Below are 10,260 nucleotides of genomic sequence, written 5' to 3'. Positions count from 1 at the left end.
CGAACAAATCATCTACCACTTTTTACCTTTACTTTTATCTCTCTCCCTTGTTCTTATTCTTCCTCGTTCTTCGTTCGTTCTTCTTTTGCAGGGAGGCGAACCTCGTGGCCCTAGGGGCGGTCAGGCCAACCTAGGGCAGCCCATAGCCATCAAAAGTGCCCGTCGGATTGCTTGCGTACCGCGCTTCCGGACGGGTCTCCTTCGACGTGAGCTGCGGTGCATCACCCTCGGCGTTGGAGGTACATAGTGACGTGTTCGTGTGTGAACACACTTTGCAGCTGCATTTTTTTAGGGTTGCTGCTGCCCTTTTCAACAGATCGAATTCGGCTGTGCATCTTAGAGCATCTCCAACCGCTCCCCCAATAGCCCCCCATGCGAATTTTTAGCGCCGGCGGCCGAAAATCGGCCCAGTCGCGCCCTCAGGACCTCGTTTTGCTCCGGTTTGGGCCAAGTCCAGAGCCGGCGATCCCGTCCTGAACCCAAGCGCCCGGGTGTTGCCTGGGGGCGCCGGCAAAAGCGAAAAGCGGCATGGGGCCGCTCTGTCGGCGAGAGGAGATTTTTTTCCCGCCGTTTCCTCCTGCTCCCCCCTCGGCTTTCCTCCCTTCTACATTCCTCCCGCCAACTCCGCCTCCTCCCTACCCTTTCACCCGCCATGCCACCGAAGAACTACGTGATGCCCCGCACCACGACGGATCCCACAGCCGCCGCCGTCGCCCAGTCGAAGCAAAGGAAGCCGAGGGCACCGCCGTTCAATCCTTGGGGCATGAGCAACACCGACTGGAAGGCGGATGTGCAGGGCCGGGAGGCCGTCACTGCCGATAGGCGCAACATGGCCAAGAAGGACAGGGAGAAAGCGGCGGCCGTGGCGGCGGCGGAGCAGGTGGAGCGTGCGGCGGCTGAACAAGCTGAGGCAATGCGCGCGACGATGATGAACCCACCCGGTGGGCACGACCCGTACGCGGCCTGGAGCCAGCAGAGCGTCGGCTCTCCGGCCGGGTTCTCCTTGTCGCCACACCCATGGAGCATGCCGTCGTCGGGCTATGCCGATGGCGACACCCACGGTGGCTTCAACCCCAACATCACCTTCCCCCATGGGTGCCCAGTCCAGCATACGCCCTCGCCCGTGTTCGCCGGCGTGCAGTACCCCCCGTACACGTACTCGTCGCCGGACTACACAGCCTCGCCGACGCCACCTCTCCGCCGCGGCCTCTACTCGCAAGCCTCCTCCTCATTGCATCTTGGCGACGCCGACGCGACGGAGGCCGACATGGAAGACATCATCGCAGCTGGCTCGGCAGCCGCCACCGCTTCCCCTGGGTTCACTACCCAAGACGGCTCAATGGATCTCGGTGACATGGCCGACATGGACGATGAGCACGACTACGGCGAGGAAGAGCCGGAGGAGGAGGAAGAAGAGGAGGAGGAGCCGACACCGACGAGGAAAGGCAAGAAAAAGAAGAAGACAACGGCCAAGACCGGCGAGCCGCGCATCAAGTGGGCGTCCAAGGAAGAGGAGTGCCTCGCTAAAGCATGGAAGGTCGTCTGCTGATAACCCACAAGTATAGGGGATCAGTTGTAGCCTCTTTCGATAAGTAAGAGTGTCGAACCCAACGAGGAGCTAACGGTAGAACAAATATTCCCTCAAGTTCTATCGACCACCGATACAAGTCTACGCATGCTTAACGTTCGCTTCACCTAGAACCAGAAGGACTTTGTAGGTGTTGTTGGATAGGTTTGCAAGATAATAAAGAGCATGTAAATAAAAACTAGGGGATGTTTAGATAAAGAAGCAATAAAGTAAATATAGCGAGTGTGGAAAAGTGGTGGTAGGAGTTGTGAACTTGTCCCTAAGCAATTGACCACTTTACTAGACCGATAGCAAGTTTTATGTGGGAGAGGCATAAGCTAACATACATTCTCTTCTTAGATCATATGCACTTATGATTGGAACTCTAGCAAGCATCCGCAACTACTAAAGATCATTAAGGTAAAACCCAACCATCGCATTAAAGCATCAAGTCCCCTTTATCCCATACGCCACAACCCCCTTACTCGGGTTTATGCTTCTGTCACTCAAGCAGCCCACTATAAGCGAATCATGAACGTATTGCAACACCCTACAGCGGGAATCCCTCACACTTGCGCGACACATAGGGCACAATAGGACAGCAACATAACCACAAGAAAATTAAACCAATCATAACAATTCATCAATCACCGGTAGGACACCAAAAATCTACTCAGACATCATAGGATGGCAACACATCATTGGATAATAATATGAAACATAAAGCACCATGTTCAAGTAGAGGGTACAGCGGGTTGCGGGAGAGTGGACTGCCGAATATAGATGGGGGAAGGTGATGGAGATGTTGGTGAAGATGATGGAGGTGTTGGTGAAGATCGCGGTGATGATGATGGCCCCCGGCGGTGTTCCGGCGCCACCGGAAGAAAGGGGGAGAGAGCCCCCCTTCTTCTTCTTCTTCTTTCTTGATCTTCTTCCTAGATGGGAGAAGGGTTTCCCCTCTGGTCCATGGTCTCCATGGCGTGGGAGGGGCGAGAGCCCCTCCGAGATTGGATCTGTCTCTCTGTCTCTCTCTGTTTCTATGTTCCCGTCTGGTGCCCTTTCACCGTTTCTTATATATCCGGAGATCCGTAACTCCGATTGGACTGAAACCTTTGCCCAGATATTTCTCCAAAAATTAGCTTTCTTGTGGCCAAAGAAGAGCGTCAACCGCCTTACGGGGTGCTGTCGGTGTCAAAATCGGCAGATCTCGGGTAGGGGGTCCCGAACTATGCGTCTAGGCGGATGGTAACAGGAGACAAGGGACACGATGTTTTACCCAGGTTCGGGCCCTCTTGATGGAGGTAAAACCCTACGTCCTGCTTGATTAATATTCATGTTGTGTGTTACAAGAGTGGATCTACCACGAGATCAAGGAGGCTAAACCCTAGAAGCTAGCCTATGGTATGATTGTTGTTCGTCCTACGGACTAAAGCCATCCGGTTTATATAGACACCGGAGAGGGCTAGGGTTACACAGAGTCGGTTACAATGGTAGGAGATCTACATATCCGTATCGCCAAGCTTGCCTTCCACGCCAAGGAAAGTCCCATCCGGACACGGGACAAAGTCTTCAATCTTGTATCTTCATAGGCTTGGAGTCCGGCCGATGATGATAGTTCGGCTATCCGGACACCCCCTAATCCAGGACTCCCTCAGTAGCCCCCGAACCAGGCTTCAATGACAACGAGTCTGGCGCGTATATTGTCTTCGGTGTTGCAAGGCGGGTTCTCCTTCAAACTTCATGTTCATGTTGAATAGTGTCCGGCTTCCTTATAAATGTTGCGCTCCTTGGCTTCTACGCCCAATAATGGCCTTCTTCCACGTGTCGTATGAATGCGAAAAGCTAGGGTATTTTTACGTACCCCGTTCTCACGAGGGGTCGATATATCAAGTGGGCGGAGCCGAAATATGGCGCATCGCCGGGAACGGATATCTATCCGGCACCCCGAAGAAGGCATCCGAAGACTGGCCTTCGGAATGGTTCTATATGGAGGACGCCCCTCTGCCGGATCCAGTTCGGATTGGCCTCCCGGAGTTCAGCAATGCTCCCTTGAAGAAACGCCTGAGTTGGCGCCCGCGGAGCCCTCAACAGGAGGATGATGGGAGCGTCCATTATCTGATGGGTCGGATACGGCTACTAGCCCATTCCGGATTAACCATGATTGGAGTCATGGCCACATGTATTATGCGAGGGGTGCAGCCTCTCCAATATAGGGGCCACCCCATGTGGGATTTTAACGGGGAGAATGATGCCACCCGTCATGGCCGCACGGGATCGGGATCGGCCACCGATCTGGTGAAGATCCTGTCCGGCTTGTACAAGGGGGAGGAGGAGGACTTCCTCCGCACGAGTCCATTGAATGGATTCTCCATGAATAACCCTCGAAGATGGGTAAGCGGACATTTAAATATCTGATCCGCACTTTCAAAGATAAGTGTCTTACCTTATGGTTTCGACGCAGGAATTGCGCCGGGATGTGGAGGGCATAAAAAGCCCAACTCCACAACCCGAGGATCCGGGAAGATCCCTTGATCCGGCCTCCGAAGAGGATCCGGACATTAAGGTGGATTTGCTTGACGGGGTGTTCCACCAGCTCAGCATGGATAATGCTTTAGTCGCCATTACGGCTGACTACCCTGGTTTGTGTCCGGCTTCCCAGGTGAGTACGACCGAAGTCCTGACACCGTTACTTTTTTAATGCTTAATTCTGACCACCATGCACCAATGGTGCTCGGCAGGAGGTGCCTTTACGGCAGGAAGCCGAGCACGCGGCGACTGACCAAACGAGGTCAGTGCGGCCTAGCAGGCGGAAGAGGAGTGCGGCACGAATCGAAACGTCACCGCAAAGGTATGGTGCACCATTGTCCTTTAAGGGAAAGACTCCTGGGAGGCATATTAATGCTCATGATTCTTCCAGGAGAAAGAGCAGTCGCCGGACTGAGTCCGGAGAGGATGTCCACCAAGCCTCCGCCAGCCAGGCTCCAACGCCTAGTCCGGAGGGGAGGCGAGCGTAAGGTGCGAGCCGGATGCTCCTCCAACAGAGGATGCCGACAGGTTGTCCGCCACCAGGTCTGAGGTGGAGAGCGCCATGAATCACAGGCACCGTCGGACAGTTCTTCGTGATGCGTGTTTCTCCCCTGAGGCGTTAAATGCCTTTAATGCGGGAGACGCGCACCTCCGTGCTGCTCAAGATGGTTTAACCAGAGCCACGGAGCAGTATGTAAAGGACATACGGGTAAGTAATTTTAATAGTTATATATGCCAGTAGCCCCCGAGACTTAAAATAGTTAAAATAACTAATTTAAGGATCATTTATTATGCAGAATCTTACGGAGAAGAATACCCACCTGTCCCAGGAGCTTCAAGAGTGCAAGGCCCAACTTGAGGCTGCACTGACCGCCGCAGGAGGAGACACAGGGACCCCCTCCGGTAACACATATTTCAAAAATGTTTTATGGCGTGCGGCATGCGTATAATTCTGACAATAATATTGCAGATGTTGCCGGACTTGATCCGGACAAGCAACAGTTACTGCGCCAGTTGAAGGCCGGCGAGAGGGTGCTTATGAAGGTGCAGCAGGAGAGGAACAAACTCCAAGATGCCCACACCCAGCTTGGAGAAGAGCTAAAAGGTGTTCGGGCCCAGCTGTCTGGCTCCTTGAACGAGAATCAGTGGCTTCGTCGCGGCATCTATAGTAAGTGCTTGAGCAAACTCTTTTGAAAAGAAGAGTTCGGCGAGGAGGTCGGTTGGCAGAAATATGTCTGTAGGTGTGCTCACAGGTCGCCCTATGGAGGAAATGCCCGGTTCAACGGGTGACCAACTTCCCGCGCTGGTGCGACTGCTTGAACGTGTTCGGCAGGCGATGAGTGGCGACGTTCAGGCCTTATGGCCTTCCGTCTCCCTACCTGAGGGCCTTGGAGGGCTTGCTGAGAAGCTTCAAGGAGTACGGCGATGTCTCCGTTTGTGGAAGATATCGGCCTGCCGTCAAGGCACCAGGGAGGCCTGGGCCATGGTGAAGACGCGGTACCCGAAGGCTGACCCAAACCACATGGTCGAGGTCGGACCTGTGGGGCCTGAAGGGAAGGAGATCCCTGTGAGCTTGATGTACGGCCAAGTAGAGCTGGCCACGAAATATTCCCAACAGGACTGTAAATTAGACAGCCTGTTAGATGGGATTGAAGAGGAGTACAATCAGTCAGTTTGACGATGTAATTTTAAAATGACATGTAAAACGCCTTCTAGCCGGATTGTAGATCGTTTGCCTTTTCGGACCTTTTCGCTTCAACCTCGGGACCCAACAGTCCGGAGTGTGTCCGAATACCCTGACGGTTATAAAAGAACCGGGGCATGCATGGAGACAAGGCGTAGGGGTCATAATTGCTTTATCAGGCAAGTGCCCAACTAGCTATGTTATATTACATGGTTAGTAAGAAACATCTTCCAGGGAGAATAGTTCCGTTAAGGGTTCCTTCCCCTGGAAGGCATGCCCTAAAGTGCATGTCCGGACTGCGAAAATAGCAGAAAAAGCATCTGGGGGCAGATAAATAAGTAAGTAATAAATCATCTTTCAGGTCACCGACTGAATATTCCCTTAAGAACGCTAGCCTTCAGCTTCACCCAGTCTGAGGTACACATCCGGCTGACACGACAGTAACAATCGCAGAGGTTCTCCCTTTACCTCCTAGCCGAACAATCGGGAACGTAGGGGTAAGCACAGGAGCCAGGCAACCCGGCTTGGCCAAAACTTAAGTCATATCGATGCATATAATGGTGATCAAAAGGTACATGCGGAAGTGTGACACATGTTGTGGGCATGAAGCCCATATAAATAAGCTTCTGTTAAAGAAGCCCCCAGGTATAACGAGTGCGAGTAGCACATCGAGTGAGTGCGAACAAAGCGCAGATTAAATCTCAAGAGGTTTGTACTGAAAGAGGGAGAAAAAAGGAGGGAAAACAAAGACAGCAAAAAAACATGAAAGGTGGACGGAGGAAGGAGACTAACCATGAGTCCGGCACTAGGCGTAAAATCTTCGGAGATGGGCTACGTTCCATGGGTTTGGCTCGAGTCGGTTGTCAGACGCGTTGCATAGACGGTATGCACCGCCGGTAAGGACTTGGTCGATGATGAAGGGACCTTCCCATTTGGGCTTAAGTTTGTCCTTTTTCTTGTCCGGCAGGCGTAGAACTAGCTCGCCAACATTGTAAGTTTTAGCCCGTACTTCTCTGCTTTGATATCTTTGAGCCTGCTGTTGATAGAATGCGGAACGGGATTTTGCCACGTCGCGCTCCTCCTCTAAAGCGTCCAAACTGTCCTGCCGATCCAACTCGGCTTCTCTTTCCTCATACATGCGCACGCGAGGTGAGTCATGAATTATATCGCAGGGCAAAACTGCCTCAGCGCCGTATACCATAAAAAATGGTGTGAATCCGGTTGTGCTGTTTGGCGTGGTCCGCAACCCCAGAGTACAAAGTCGAGCTCCTCTACCCAGTGCGTGTTAGATTCCGTGAAGGACCGCACTAATCTGGGTTCAATGCCGCTCATGATGAGACCATTTGCCCGTTCCACTTGACCATTAGTTTGAGGGTGGTAGACTGAAGCGTAGTCGAGCTTGATGCCCATGTTTTTGCACCAGAGTTTAACCTCGTCGGCCATGAAATTCGTGCCGTTATCAGTGATGATGCTGTGGGGGACGCCAAAATGGTGTACTACCCCGGATATGAAGTCTATCACAGGTCCGGATTCTGCCGTATTAACCGGCTTGGCCTCTATCCATTTGGTGAATTTATCCACCATGACCAATAAGTATTTGTGCTTGTGGGTTCCCCCTTTAAGGGGTCCAACCATGTCAAGCCCCCAGACCGCGAACGGCCAAGTAATGGATATAGTTTTGAGGGCGATGGGTGGCATGTGGCTCTGATTAGCAAAGAGCGGGCAACCGACGCATTGTTGGACTAAGTCCTGAGCATCTGCCCGGGCGGTCGGCCAATAAAATCCTGTACGAAAGGCCTTGCCTACAAGGGCCCGGGCGGCGGCATGGTGCCCGCCGAGTCCGGCGTGAATTTCAGCCAGGAGATTTCGCCCTTCCTCTTCGGAGATACACCTTTGAAGGACTCCGGTTGTGCTTTTCTTATAAAGTTCTCCCTCAGGGACCTTGTAGGCTTTAGATTGCCGAACTATGCAGCGGGCCTCATTTTGGTCTTCGAGAAGTTCCTGCCGGATTAGGTAGGCTAGGAATGGTTCCGTCCACGGGGCAATTACTTCCAGTATTTCGTGGGCTGAATCTGTTATTTCATTGGCTGGGCCACCGATTGTGTCAGAATGTTCTGCGTTAGGTGATGCAGTTGGTTCCGGATTGTTATTTCCGGACTCCTCTTCCCATAATACGAATGGCTTAAAGAGCCGTTCCAGGAAGATGTTTGGAGGGACGGCGTCGCGTTTTGCGCCGATGCGTGCCAACACATCTGATGCCTGGTTATTATCCCGGGCTACATGGTGGAATTCGAGTCCTTCGAACCGGGCTGACATTTTTAGGACAGCGTTTCGGTAGGCTGCCATTTTCGGATCCTTGGCGTCAAAGTCTCCATTTACTTGGGATATTGCGAGGTTTGAATCCCCGCGCACCTCTAGGCGTTGAATACCCATGGAGATTGCCATCCGGAGGCCATGTATAAGGGCCTCGTATTCGGCGTTGTTGTTGGAGTCCGTGTACATTATTTGAAGCACGTATTGGACTGTGTCTCCTCTTGGGGACGTCAGGAGGACGCTAGCTCCCAAGCCAGCCAACATTTTGGAGCCGTCGAAATGCATGATCCAATTGGAGTATGCACCGTTCTCTTTAGGGAGTTCGCCTTCGGTCCATTCGGCGATGAAGTCAGCCAGAACTTGCGACTTGATAGCTCGTCGTGGTTTGTAGGTTATATCAAATGGTAAGAGCTCAATGGCCCATTTTGCAATCCTGCCCGTCGCATCGCGATTGTTTATAATGTTGTTGAGAGGTACTTCGGAGGCCACCGTTATGGAACACTCTTGAAAGTAGTGTCGCAGCTTCCAGGATGCCATGAACACCGCGTGCGCTATATTTTGATAGTGTGGGTATCGGGACTTGCATGGGGTTAAGACAGTGGATACATAGTACACTGGTTTTTGAAGAGGGAATTTGTGCCCTTCTGTTTCCCGTTCTACGACGAGTACCGCGCTGACAACTTGATGTGTTGCTGCGATATATAATAACATTGGTTCGCCCAGGTTGGGCGCGGCCAGGACCGGATTTGTTGCCAATACGGCTTTAATTTCTTCGAGTCCGGCCGTGGCAGCATCCGTCCATTCAAAATGTTCGGTGCGCCGGAGGAGGCGATAGAGGGGCAGTGCTTTTTCTCCCAAACGGGAGACGCTACGCATCCAGTTAGTTTTTGAATTTGCTTGAGGTCTTTTGGGATATCCAATTGTGACAGAGCTCGGATCTTGGCTGGGTTTGCTTCAATTCCTCTACCGGATACAATGAAGCCCAAAAGCTTTCCGGCTGGTACTCTGAAGACACATTTTCCCGGGTTGAGCTTAATGTCATACGCTCGGAGGTTATCGAATATCACCCTCAAGTCGTCTACTAGAGTTTCGACGTGTTTGGTCTTGACGACCACATTGTCTACGTATGCCTCTACTGTTTTGCCTATCTGGGTAGCCAGACATGTCTGAATCATGCGCTGATATGTTGCGCCGGCGTTTTTGAGTCCAAAGGGCATTGTGTTGAAGCAGAATGGCCCATATGGAGTAATGAATGCCGTTGCGGCCTGGTCTTTTTCCGCCATCTTGATTTGATGGTATCCGGAGTATGCGTCGAGGAAGCACAATGAATCGTCCCCTGCGGTAGCATCGATGATTTGGTCGATGCGAGGGAGAGGGAAAGGGTCCTTTGGACAGGCCTTGTTAAGGTCTTTGAAAACGACGCAAAGGCGCCAGGATTTGTCCTTTTTGGTACCATTACCAGGTTAGCTAGCCAGTCCGGATGTTTGATATCTCTGATGAATCCGACTTCTAAGAATTTGGCTAGCTCCTCTCCCATTGCCTGTCTTTTGGGTTCGGAAAATCGCCGAAGAGCCTGTTTGACTGGCTTGAATCCTTTTAGAATATTTAGGTTGTGCTCTGCCAGCCTGCGTGGGATTCCTGGCATGTCTGAAGGGTGCCAGGCAAAAATGTCCCAATTTTCCCAAAGGAATTCTCGTAGTGCGGCTTCTACATCAGGATTTAATTGTGCCCCAATGGAGGCCGTCTTTGTGGGGTCCGTTGGATGGACCTGGAATTTGACTATTTCATCTGCTGGTTTAAAAGAGGTGGACTTGGACCTCTTATCGAGTATCACATCGTCCCTATCCACCGTGGAGCGCAGCGCAGTTAGTTCCTCTGCCACTAAGGCTTCGGATAATGCCTCTAGGGCCAGTGCGGCTGTCTTATTTTCAGCGCGGAGTGCTATATCTGGATCACTGGCGAGAGTGATTATTCCATTAGGTCCGGCCATTTTGAGCTTCATGTACCCGTAATGGGGTATAGGTTGGAAGATTGTGAATGCCTCTCGCCCTAACAAGGCGTGATATCCGCTGCCGAATGGGGCCACTTGGAATGTGACCTCTTCGGACCTATAATTGTCCGGCGAGCCGAACACTACATCTGGTGTGATTTTTCCTGTGCAGCGTACTTC

Source organism: Triticum aestivum, chromosome 6B, assembly GCF_018294505.1.
Source record: "Triticum aestivum cultivar Chinese Spring chromosome 6B, IWGSC CS RefSeq v2.1, whole genome shotgun sequence".
NCBI lineage: Eukaryota > Viridiplantae > Streptophyta > Magnoliopsida > Poales > Poaceae > Triticum > Triticum aestivum.
The sequence above is the reverse complement of the archived record's forward strand: the minus strand, read 5'-3'. Positions refer to the sequence as shown.